Below are 12228 nucleotides of genomic sequence, written 5' to 3'. Positions count from 1 at the left end.
ATGAGGTTGCTCTATGTTCACCCAGATCAATACATTGTCTTTTTCCTCTTTTTTTTAAATCAAATACGTTATGTGGCCATTTTCTATCCAGGAATAATAACTGTCATCAACACCTTTTCCTTGCTGTTTGTGAATTTCTTTTATTTTCCAAGGTCCTTTTCATTATGAAGGGATTCAAATGTTTTCATAGTTCACATTTTAAAACTCTAGTTTCTTGGATGTGATCAGTAGAACATCTTTAGCTATTTAGAGGATGAATGATAAGATTACTTACTTTATTCCAGATGGGATTTCTGTTAGAAACTGGAGGGTCTGACAACCTTTAGTGCTCTGTGTTGTAACACTAGGAGGAACGGAGTCAGAGTTAGACTGCAGACTGTTCATTGGTGTAAACACTCATGCTTGTCAGATAGAAAAGTGAAGTGAGACTTGGGTGCATTTAATACACCCTGATGCTGTTTGACCCAGCATTGATGTTATTCTTTATAGGAATGGATGAATTTGGTTGAACACAACCTATCTGGCTACTTGGGAAAATCAAAGCTGATTAAGGCAGTTTTTATTATTGGTGGTAAATATAATATATTTTTGGAAACTTTATTTTTTTATGTTTATTTTTTAAAGATTTTACTTATCCATATGAGAAAGAGAGAGAGAGAGAGAGTGTGTGTGTGTGTGTGTGTGTGAGCACAAGCAAGGGGAGGGGCAGAGGGAACAGGAGAAGCAGGCCCTTGCTGAGTGGAGCCCGATGGGGAGGGCTCCATCCCAGGACCCCAAGATCATGACCCAGCTGAAGTCAGACACCCAACCGACTGAGTCACCCACGTGCCCCTATTTTGGGGAGCTTTAGAATGAAATTGGCAAGCAACTATTTTATCAAAATATTAGGAACTTCACAGACTGGTCCCTACTTCATCCCCAGCAGTTTCTTCAGTACAGTAGAAATGAAGAGTCCCCCTAAAGAAAGGCAGCCAGTTCCACTACAAAGATGTGAGAAACAATGACTGGAAACCAAGTTAATCTTTAAAAGTTGTTTATAGATTGGAATTTCTACCTGCTCAGTGCTCAGGAGGAAAGAAAAAAAGAAGGCTCTTTATATTCTTATCAATAAAAATAACACTAACATTCCAATGGAACAATAGGCAAAGGGCATTAACTAAAAAGAAGATCAGAAAACTACACACAGTTGATATACTTATGAGCAAGGTATTAACTTATTAGCAATCAAGTAAGTGCAAATTAAAACAGAATTTTTTAAATTTCCAAATTGGCAAGGATGAGAGGGAGGGTGCTAACAGAGATGGTAAAATGGTGTGGGGGGGTTGGACAAGCCACTGGAAACAGTTCAAACCACCTAGCAGTTGGAAATATGACCTAGATTCTTACTTGTAGGAATCAATCCTAAGGAAACAATGAGATGCTGTCAAAAGTTGTGGTATATTCAGGGGTTTAAATCAGTCAAAAATCATACTCTCAGAGAATACCTAATGACCTAGGAAAATGCTCATAACTAAGAAGAGTAAGAGAAAATTATGTGTATTTATATAAAATATATGAATACGCACAGAAAAGACCAAGAGAAAATTATCTAAAATATTGTATCTATTCATATTGGAAATAGTAAAATTAAGTGATTTTAACTTCTTTGAAAGACTTTTCTGTATTTCCTCTGTAGGTTTTTATAGTGAATATTGCATTATTTTATTTTTTTCTAATAGATTTGTTTAATTATAAAAGTAACAAGCACTGCAGAATGTTTTGGAAATACAACACAAGAATAAAAGTATAAATATGGTGATGTGTATAGGGTTTCTTTTGGGGATGAGGAAAATGTTTTGAAATTGATTGTAGTGATGTTTGCACAGCTCTGTGACTATACTAAAAACCACTGAATTGTACACTTTAAATGGGCAAATTGTATGGTATGTGAATTATATCTCAATAAAGTTGCTATAAAAACCAAAAAGATGACCTGCATTGTTACCATCGCATGATTTCCACTGCCAGTATCCTGGCCCATAGCCTTACAAACTCATTTCTGTGCATCATACCTACTTGCTTAAAGAAAAAAATCAGATCATACCATGTGTGCCATTTGAAAAGTATTTGTTTATTTTGTTTTTAGAGAGGGAGAGGGGGGATGAGAGGGGCAGAGGGAGAGAATCTTAAACAGGCCCAGCACAGAGTCTGATATGGGGCTCAATCTTATGCCCCTGAGATCACGACCTGAGCCAAACTCAAGAGTCAGACACTTAACTTATTGAGTCACTCAGGTGCCCCAAAATTAATTAATTAATTAACTAGCTAATTAATTAATTAAGTAGGTTCCATGCCCAGCGTGGAGCCCAATGCAGGGCTTGAACTCATGACCCATGAGATCAAGACCTGAGCCAAGACCAAGAGTTGGAGGCTTAGCCGACTGAGCCACCCAGGTGTCCCCATTTGAAAAGTATTTTTAATTACAACATGTATAACTTTAAAATCAGAAAGTTTAATTAGGGGCACCTGGGTGACTCAGTCGGTTAAGGCAAAAGGGAATACGGGTATGGTTTCATATGTCTACCCCATTTCTTTTTTTTTTTCAGATTTATTTATTTATTTATTTGAGAGAGAGAATGAGAGCACGAGAGAGAAGAGGGTCAAAGGGAGAAGCAGACTCCCTGCTGAGCAGGAAGCCCAATGCGGGACTTGATTCCGGGACTCCAGGATCATGACCTGAGCCAAAGGCAGTCGCTTAACCAACTGAGCCACCCAGGCACCCTCTACCCCATTTCTGTAAGGATACAGAGAAGCTGATATTAAGGAGAGAGAAGTGGGTGGTTGGGAAGCTGGTAGTTCTGGAATTTACTTTTCACTATACAATATATCCATTTGCACTTGCATATTTTGTATCTCTTTTCTAAACAAAATAATCATCGGGGAAAATCTTGTTGATGAAGGGATATAGATGTCTTGGTGTAATGATAAATGATATTAAGCAAGCTTGTCACTCACTCCCTTGCTAAGCCCTTTTAATCACTTCCTTGCACAGTTCCGAGACCTGCATGATCGGACCAGGCTATCTCAGTCCTCTCTATGGCCACTTCTCTACATGGTCCTTCTATTCCCATCACCCTGGCCATCCGTTCCTAGAAGTCTTAAGCTCCCCACCTCCAGGAGTGTCAAATGCCGCATCGGCAACTCCAGATAATAAGCTTCTTTAGGAATTCCAACTCAAGTTGCAGAATTTCAAAACGAAGAGACCTCCAAGATGCAACCCACCCCTTACTTTATTACACCTGAGGAGAAGCTAGGCTCTACAATCTCCCTGCCTAAGGTCACACAGCTAGTTCTCTGCTATATGTAATTAACCTTAGCAGCTGATCTCTGGAGTTTCATTAAACAAAAGTAGGTTAATAAAAAGGAAGCCTTTAGATTTTAGATATTGGTAGAGTGGGGCTACACTAGGACTTGGAAAATTAATTTGATTTCTTATCCATGAAAATGTCTTCATGATGCCAATGCTCTGAGGGACCAATCAGGCAAAAGAGTTCCCTAAAAAGGAAAAGCCTCTGCGATGTTGGATTCTACCAAGAACCACACAATTATATTTGAAATATATTTGTTTAATTTGAGGAAGAAATTAATTTGATAGTCCTGAGGGCATTCATCCACAGGACTAGCTTTTTAAATCCACATCTCCACAATGTAGCTAAATTAACCACAGTTAAGTAAATTAGAAACTTAAGCAGCTTTAGAATGTGAGCAAGACCATGGACAGTCCTGATGAGCATCTAGCCCTCAAGGTTTTAAGGAAATGGGTCAAAGACTGAGATGCGGGCAAAAAGATAAGGCTGTGAGCCCTCCAGGAAATGATTATCTGAAAGAAGTGGACTTACCTGCAAGAGCACAAAAATGCTAAATCTGAATTCCTTTTTCTACACCCTACCACCCACTTCACAAATACAAATTCACATGCAATCTTCACCAGCTAGGTTTTGTTCCATGATTGTCAGACCCTTTCAAAATATGTGCATTTCTACTTTTATATTAATTAATTAATTAATTTTTAAGTAAGTTCTAGGGGCTAAAACTGAGATCAAGAGTTGCCTGCTCTACCGTCTGAGTCAGCCAGGCGCCCTGCCTTTCTACTTTTATAATGTTTTTTATTTCTGCTTATAAAAGTAATATGTTACAGAGAAGTTGGAACACACAGACCTGTGTAAAAAAGAAAATACAAGTCAACCATATCCATGATCCAAAGATAATTGCTGTACATCCTGGAATATTTCCTTCTAGTTTTTCATCTTAGTGTATATGTGAACGTGTGGAATTCATGTGTTTACAAGGGTTATTGAATTAGAATATTACCTTTATATTCTATTTTTTTCAGCTTATGCTTTATTGCTGGCATTTCCAAAATTACTAGATGATTATCAACTTATACAAATCTTTGGGTGATTGATGATTATTTTCGTAGCATAAATTCCTGAAATGGGATTAAAGTGTTAAAGGGTATACATATTTTTAAGGGGTTTGATATATTGTCACCTAATTATCTTCAAGAAATTGTTTTCCCATTTACACTCTCCACAACAACTGAGTGTCCTTTATAAAGTCAATCTTAATAAGAGAGGATATGTTCATTTGCTGACATATTGTCAGAAATTTAGCTGAGTTTTGTTTGCATTCCCTCTTCTTGAATTTTAAATTTTTTCCTAATGTTCATATGTAAAAATTTTGTCTATTCAAAACATCTGATCAACTTTCTATTAAAGGGTGCATTTTGTTGATTCATAAAAGTTTTTTGATATGTTAAAGATTTTTAACCCTTTGAGTATAGGTTGTGGATAGCTTCACTACTTGGCTTTTCCCCTCATATTTGTTTCCTAAAAAAAAAAAATTAGGGAAAACTTTTTACATGGTCAAGTCAACCAATCGTATTTATTTTTTCCATAGCTTTTACTTACAAAGTCCTTTTCCCATCCAAGGATAGGTATCTACCTATATTTGCTTTGAGTTAATTTATAATTAAAAAATATTTAACTCTTATTCTTTCTGGAAATATTTTCAGGAATTGCGTGAAAGGGAGCACTAACAGGATTTTTTCCAAGTGCCTCAACACTGCTTAATGAATAATCTTTGCTTTCTGCAATGGTTTTGTAATGCCTCTTTTATCACATGGCTGGCCGAACACTGGTTTGCATGTAACCTGCTGTGCTAAGAGTGTCTGGATTAACTTTCCCAGTGGGGAGTAACTGTAGGCAGTTTGAAGACTCCCTGAGCAGCTCCCACAGTTCCCTGAATATGGTGGATGGCCAATAAGGTCTTGTATGAAATGAACAATTAATGAGTCATTCATACACCTGGGAAAATTTAACTGGAAGATAAACAAATGTCTGTCCTGACTGGTTAAATGTTTACCTTTTGGGGCAAGGGTGCCAGGCATGATAGGATTTTTAGTGACCCTTAAGATTATGATTTTTCTCTTGCACCCCCTACTACTACTACTCTGACCCAGTCACTTCCATCTTTGGAATATAATAATGGTTTCTTATGGCCTCAGGATTAGGAATAAATTCCAGGTTATTATCATTCAATAAATTCACCATTCTCCAAAAATAGTTATGATGCAGCTGGGTATTTCTCACACTTGAGGAATGTATAGACACCTTTAAAAGGAAAACAATTCTCACAGACCTTCAGTGATGCCTTATTTTTATTAAAATACCATTTAAATAAACTGCATATTCTTACAGGTCCAGAGCAAAAAAGGGTAGTGGGATCATGGCTACATGATATTCATATGATCCAGCATATGCATATTAATTTAACACGATATTAATTTCTTTAAAAAATATTCTAACAGAAGCAAAAACACAAATTTCATGGATTTCATAGAGAACTAGGAATATGTTTCCTATTTCCAGTCTAACAGCACAGAAATTGCTTTCCCATAAACCACATCCAACCCTCAAACTTTGCCCTTTTTCTAAGCAGTTTGGATGCCCACCTTGTCTTCAACGCTCAATTTAAGTGTGAATAATCACTAAACTAGATGCAAACTAATCTCCATATGCTTGTAACCATTACACAACTGTAAAACCCAAACGAAATATGAACAAAACTATAAAAGCAATGTTTCAAATAACTTTATTTAAAGAGACAGATGACATTGTCTTGCTGAGCAAAAATGTCTGCTCACCTTGTAAACACAGTGCTGTTGCCTGCCAGGAGCAGGGTTTTTGGTTGGTTCTACATGCCCAGACTGAGTGAACAGACTTATCAGAATTAGTTCATTCCTTCAACCATTAATCTTTATTTTTCTTCAAGAAACCTTTAGTAATCGAACTGCAGCATATCAATCCATCAGGATTTTCATCCACACCAGCTCTAAAACATCCCAATATTCTCCTAAAGAACTTGCTTCTGGAAGCTGATATGTATAACAAAGCTGATTTTTGCTCTATAGGTTTTAATAAGCTATGTCTCTATATCACTAGGAAAGGGAAACTCTAGAACCAAAAAGAAATGGCTTCAAGACGAAAGAAAATCACTCAAAGTAGCTCCTTAAATATTTTAAATGCAGTAATTTCTAAACAGCACAATTTATATTCTGTATTACTTACAATCTGAGTGCAGAGAGGCAGTGGTAAGTCGAAGGGCTTAATTATAAGAGCGAAGCTTTCTGCAAAATTTTATGGAATGAATTCTCCATATTTTATAGGAGAATATTATACAGGACTCTTAGGTTGCTCAAGACTCTGTTTCCTAATAGTTGTTGAAAGCTGTTGACTTTTAGAAATGAACATGTTGATCTGGGTGTAAGGGAGGAGGTTACGCAGAAAACAGAAGAGATGCCAATTCACAATGCAGCAGGCAATTAATTAACAAGAGTCGTGCTCCTGGAAACATATGATGGAAAAGATCTAAGAATCTTGGAATAACAGAAGATGTATTTCTTTCAAGTTACTTTACTTGTGTGATTTCTCCACCATAGTTAAATCAGTGGATGAGATGTTGGGGTAAGGCACTGGTTCTCAATAGGGGGCAATTTTGTCCCCCAGGGACATTTAGCCATGTCTGGAGGCATTTTTAAATGTCGCAGCTGTGGAGAGAAGGCATCCTATTTGCATCTAATGGATAGAGGTCAAGGATGCTGCAAAACATCTTACAATGCACAGGACACATCTCACAGCAATTATCCAGCCAAAGATAGCAGTAGTACAGAGGCTGAACAATGCTGGATTAAAGTGTCCAAGCCAAAGGACTGTATCTGGGCTGTATGCTTGTGTGGACAGGGCTTGTGTGACAGGCTGTATCCTTGTGTATCCTCATGTATCCTCCTGCTTTACACAGATATGCAGGCATGTGCAATTATCAATGTATATTATAAGGCCACAAGAACTACCTAGAATCCTCCCAGAGAGTCTCCTGGAATACAAGTTAGTCCCAGGTAGGCTGAGTTAGAGGGCTTTGCATTGAGCCAGTCACATGAGACCACTACTGAAGGAACAGATAAAATGAACAGTTAAAAGCATAACAGGATACATTAGTTCATGTATTCACTTATTCAGCAAACCTTTATTGGGCACCCACATGTGCCACTCTGCTAGGCATGATGATGGTACACAGTGAACACAACCAAACCTGGTCCCTGCCCTCATGGAGCTTACAGCCTAGGGAAGACTAGAAAGGTTATCAAGAGGCTGGTCAAATGAGGACTCCACAGATTTACCCGATTGAGGAACATTAACACAGCAGCTCAAGAAGCTTTCATGTAAGTGTAATCTCACTTGAACCACACAACAAACCTGGAGGCAGGCTTTATTGCCTTCACAGAGGTTAAAAACATGCCCAAGGTCACACAGTTTATAAGTGGCAGAGCTTCAGCCAAGTGACACTGAGGTCCCTGTTCTAAACCTGTTTTACAGAGCAAGGATACACAGAGGCACTCTGGCTTGATTGACCTGGAATTTCCTCTCCTGATTCTCACCAAGCAAGCATACAGGTAGAGAATCTTTCCCCTTAGAAAAAAATGCCCTCAGCCTTCACTGTCCTCTTGCTTATATAATACCCGGGGATTATTTTCTACCTCTTTCATGTGTATGTGCCTTACGTTCCTAATTAGATTGTAAACTCCTGACCGGCAGGGACTAGATCTTCCGTTTCCTTTGCAACCTTTTGCAGTACTGCAGTCACGCAAATAAATGCCTGCTGCATGAATGAACCTGTAGAGATAAAAATACTTTATGGTATCCCCATTTATTGGTTTCATGCTCTTACTTTGGCTTTGTGATAGGACTGTACATTATAAGCTTCTAGAGGGCAGAGGAAATGGCTTGGTGCTTTCCTTACACTCAGCAGGCACCATGCAAAATTTGATCCCCGCATGCCTTTTTGATGCTCTGGATAATATTAGCACACTGGAGTGTTTTTGTGTATCTAAGGACCGAGGTTGTCAGCCTCTCTGCGGCGGGGAATGTTCCTTCCTTTCCACAGTAAGCTCCCCTGGCGCCTAGGACAGGGCTAGATTACTGCAGAAGCCCCCTCCCCCGCTCCCCTCCTCTCCCACCTCCCCGCTTATTTTTATTGCCAAGCAGGCCGACTGCGAAAATGGCAAGCTCTTGCATAATCCCAGACCTTGCAAGGAAATGAGCAAAGTGGAAGGGGATTTGAAGGCAGGTCAGAAATGGCCTGGATGAGAACACTGAGGCTTCTCGCCGACCTGCAGGACCCCAGCGGCGCGCCGCCCGCAGTCGCGGGGCCCTGGAGGCAGCCCGCCCGCCCGCGCGCCCCCGGGAGCTGTCCAGACGGCCCCGCCCGCGCCTACCTGGGCACTCACCCGCGCCGCGCGGCCTCTCCTCCTCCCACCCCGGCCGCGGGAGCCCGGCTCGGGCCTGCCCCGCCGCCGCCCCGCCTCTGAGAAGCCCCGCGGGCGGCGCGCTCGCAGCCTCCTCCGGGCCCGCCAGACCGCGCCGGGCGCGCCGGGGGTGGGACGGCCAGGCTCGGTGGGGCTCGGCGGGCTCGCCCCCGGCCGGGCGCCTGCAGGGGGCGCGGGGACGGCCCCGCCCCGCCGCCTTCCCTCTCCCTCCCGGCTCCCTGGATCCGCGCCGGGAGGAAATGATGTGTTGCTGCCTGGTTAATCACAGCTCCAGACACTCATTGGCCGAGCGCTCCGCAGCCACTTCCTTCTCCTCCTCCTCCCGCTCCTCCCGCTCCGGCTCCTGATCTTTGCAGCCGCCGCCGCCGCCGCAGCCTCCCCCTCCGCGCCGGGGGAACTTTTCTACTCTCTGTGACCGTCTCCCCCGCCGCCCCTCGGGCAAGCCTCCCCTAGGGCGAGCCTCCCCCCGGGCCGCCCGCCCCGCCCGCGGCCGCCCTCCCAGCCCGTGCCGCTGCGCCTCGGGAAGTTTATTCCGCCCGCCCTCCTCCCCTTCCTCCTCCTCCTCTTCACCCCGCCTCCCCTCCCTCCCCCGGCTCTTTCCCCCCGGGTGGCTGCTGCCGCCGCCGCCGCTACCGCTGCCAGGCTGCTCCTCAGCCAGCCGCGCCGGCCCTAGGGCTGGAGAGCCCCTGGCCGCCCGCACCGCCCGGCTGCAGCCGCCGCGGCCGCCGCTCGGGGCCGGCCGCCGGCCTTCGGCCCCGCAGAGTTCCGGGCTCTCTCGCCGGCTGCACCGCCCCGCCCCGCCCCGCGCCGCGCCGCGCCGCGCCGCGCCGACCTGCAGCGCCCGGCTGGCTCGCACTCCGCCTCCCCCGGCTCAGCCCCGGCCGCGGCGGGACCAGAGGTGAGGGCAGGTCGCCGGCCGCGCCGCGGGAGCCGGGAGGACCGAGGGAGGAGGGAGCCTGGCAGGAGGAGAGGGTGGGATTGCGGGTGGGAGGGTGGGCGTCTGCGGTGCCTCCCCCTCGCTTTCATTCCTTTCTCCCCCAGGCTTCATCTACTCTCGATGCGGGAAGCAGCCGCGGAACAGAACTGTCTTGCTTTGGGCCTGAACTGCTGGTGGGATATGGGAGAGGACAGAGGCATGGAGGGGGGGGGGTCTTTGGCTTGCACCGTGTGTGGTGTGTGGTGTGTGTGTTTGTGTGTGTGTGTGTGTGTGTGTGTGTGTAGTGAACTCCTTCAGGGTGTGCGCCGCTGACTTGTAAATCGATCCGGTCGCCCGGCCACGGGCTCACCTTCCCAGCTGAGCTTGGTACAGAGTAAAGGGATGGGCTAATCACCCCCACCCTCAAAATATCCGTCTCTTCCAAGAGGAATTTTCTGCTGGAGAGACAGCCAATAAACTCTGCTCAACTCCCTCCCGCCCTCCGTTCTTCCTAGCTGCAGTTTCAAAAAGCTTCAAAGCCAGGAATGTGGGATTCATCTCTCGATCCCCAGAAGGCAAATGTGGTTACAGATGTTGCACGGTACTTTGCCAAGTTTAAAACCCTTCCTTCAACACTGTAACCAAAACAGTGAGGCTAGAACCTGGGGCGCGCTCGGGAGAGATGTGGGCCTCTGGGGCCGCTGGATTCACTAACTTCCTTCGGGTTCTAGGCTGGCTTAGGTCTGTCCAGTTTGCGCCAGATACGTCCCCGCCCCCCCACCTCTTTTTCCTGGAGTTTTGAACGCTCTTTGCATGGGAGAAAAGCTGTAGAGGAAGATACTTAAGAGAATAAACCATTCCACTTAGCAGCGGAAGAAAAGTCTTGGTTAAAAGTTGTGCTTAATTTGGCTTTTGGAGAGAGGTAGCAAAGTAATCAGTGGATTTGTTAATTTTATTGGGCTTTCTTTTTTGAGGGTTGTGTATGTGTGAGAGAGTGTGTGAGTGATGGGAGTTAGGTGATGAGAAAAAAGACTGATCTCATACATAGTTTGTATATTTTTGAAGAGAGGCCTTCTAATTGAGACTTAGATATAACCCAGTGGTTTTAAAGAATCCTGTCCCAGAGATGCAGACTGCTCTGACAGCCCAAGGGAAGGCGGTGGCAAAAAATAGACACCACCTCCCTTTTCCCCCAAAAAAATTCTTCCTGGAAAGGTGGTGTTAAGAAATTTCAGAGATGGGCTGATCCAAGTGGCAGGCCTTAAATGGAAACACTATAGTATGTCTTGGCACTTGTGTCTGGAGGTGGGTGGCTGGCTGGGGGCCCGGGCTTGGGCAGCCAGCAGACACTAGACTTGTGCTGACCTCAGACACTGGTCTCGCCATCCAGCTTTACAGTATGCTTAAGTGTGAAATATGGGCGGCACCAGTTTCACTGGTGGGGAGGCAGGGGTCAGGAGGTTGTCCTAGGCCTGGACAGGACTTGGATCACCTGGCTTCTAAGACCAAATCACTTTTTTGTGTGAGGCAGTCGTTTTTGTTTTCTGGCCTCGAACTAAAAACACAAAAAACCAAAACGGAAGTCTTTTGAAGCTGAAATGTGTAGGTCTTAAATAGATGGAATTGTGTGGTGGATAATAGCATTTCTACTATCACCCCTCACGCAAATACTCAAAAGGTGGTGAATGATGTTGCAGTAAATTCTGGAGAGATGGCAAAAATCAAGGGCTGGGATGGGGAGAGACTGGGTTCATACTCTCCTTTTCCAGCAGTTTGGTGAATTTTTCTTGAAATGGAGAGAGTGGGTTTTAAATAAAGACTTGATTTAGGTAGTAGTTTTACCACTTTTGTACCTTGGAAGAGAGTGATCATTCGAATCTGAGTAAGTTTCTTGTTATCTCTAAGTAATTTAAAAGAATATTAAAGATGCCAAATAGAGGTGGAGGAGTCTGCCTTATTCAGGAATGTAATTAATTTCAGAAGTGGGAACTTAATGCCATTAATAGCATTGTAATGATTTTTTTTTCAGAGTAGTGATTTACCAGATTTTCTGCATCTGTCCACTGAACAGCTAGCAGTGATTGAATCAGTAAATAGAGACTATGCCTCTGTCTTACCCCTTACCCTAGATTGCACTGAACTAATATTGTGATGATCATGATAGACTTCTAGGTAAGGTTGGATCAAGTAGTCCAGCCTTCTGAGGGAGGAAGGAACAGGGCAGAAATGCATTTGAAAAATGATCCTGTTATTCAAGGTCATGAGGTGAAAATGGAATATGTGTGTGTGTGTGTGTGTGTGTGTGTGTGTGTGTGTGTGCGCACGCGTGCGTGTGCCCGCGTGCAAAAAGTACATTAGACAAAGAGGAGCTGGGACTGGGAACTGTCTTCTGTGCTTGTTCTGCTGTTGGATCCCAGCATCTTGATTTACTTATTTATTTATTTTAAAG

At 43.9% G+C, this 12228-nt stretch overlaps 1 protein-coding gene and 1 long non-coding RNA gene across 6 annotated transcripts in view; one reads left to right on the top strand and one right to left on the bottom strand.

Annotated features, from left to right (window-relative positions):
• The window catches only part of LOC113919958, a 39799-nt gene extending 30740 nt beyond the window's left edge, over positions 1–9059 (bottom strand). Inside the window, exon 1 of one of the 2 annotated variants that reach the window (XR_003519180.2) lies at positions 8825–9059. This is a non-coding gene — a long non-coding RNA (uncharacterized LOC113919958). Of the gene's footprint in view, positions 1–8812 lie in introns of both variants that reach the window. The other variant, XR_003519179.2, reaches the window with a different exon arrangement.
• A 584-nt stretch (positions 9060–9643) lies between these two features.
• The window catches only part of ACVR1 (activin A receptor type 1), a 123515-nt gene continuing 120930 nt past the window's right edge, over positions 9644–12228 (top strand). For 2 of the 4 annotated variants that reach the window (XM_027589992.1, XM_027589989.1), the window contains exon 1: positions 9644–9761. The gene's annotated coding sequence lies outside the window, so the exon portion shown is untranslated. Of the gene's footprint in view, positions 9762–9909; positions 9974–12228 lie in introns of those variants that run through there. The other 2 variants (XM_027589993.2, XM_027589991.2) reach the window with 2 other exon arrangements.

This window comes from Zalophus californianus, chromosome 3 (assembly GCF_009762305.2).
Source record: "Zalophus californianus isolate mZalCal1 chromosome 3, mZalCal1.pri.v2, whole genome shotgun sequence".
NCBI classification, from domain to species: Eukaryota; Metazoa; Chordata; class Mammalia; order Carnivora; family Otariidae; genus Zalophus; species Zalophus californianus.
The sequence above is the reverse complement of the archived record's forward strand: the minus strand, read 5'-3'. Positions and strand labels throughout refer to the sequence as shown.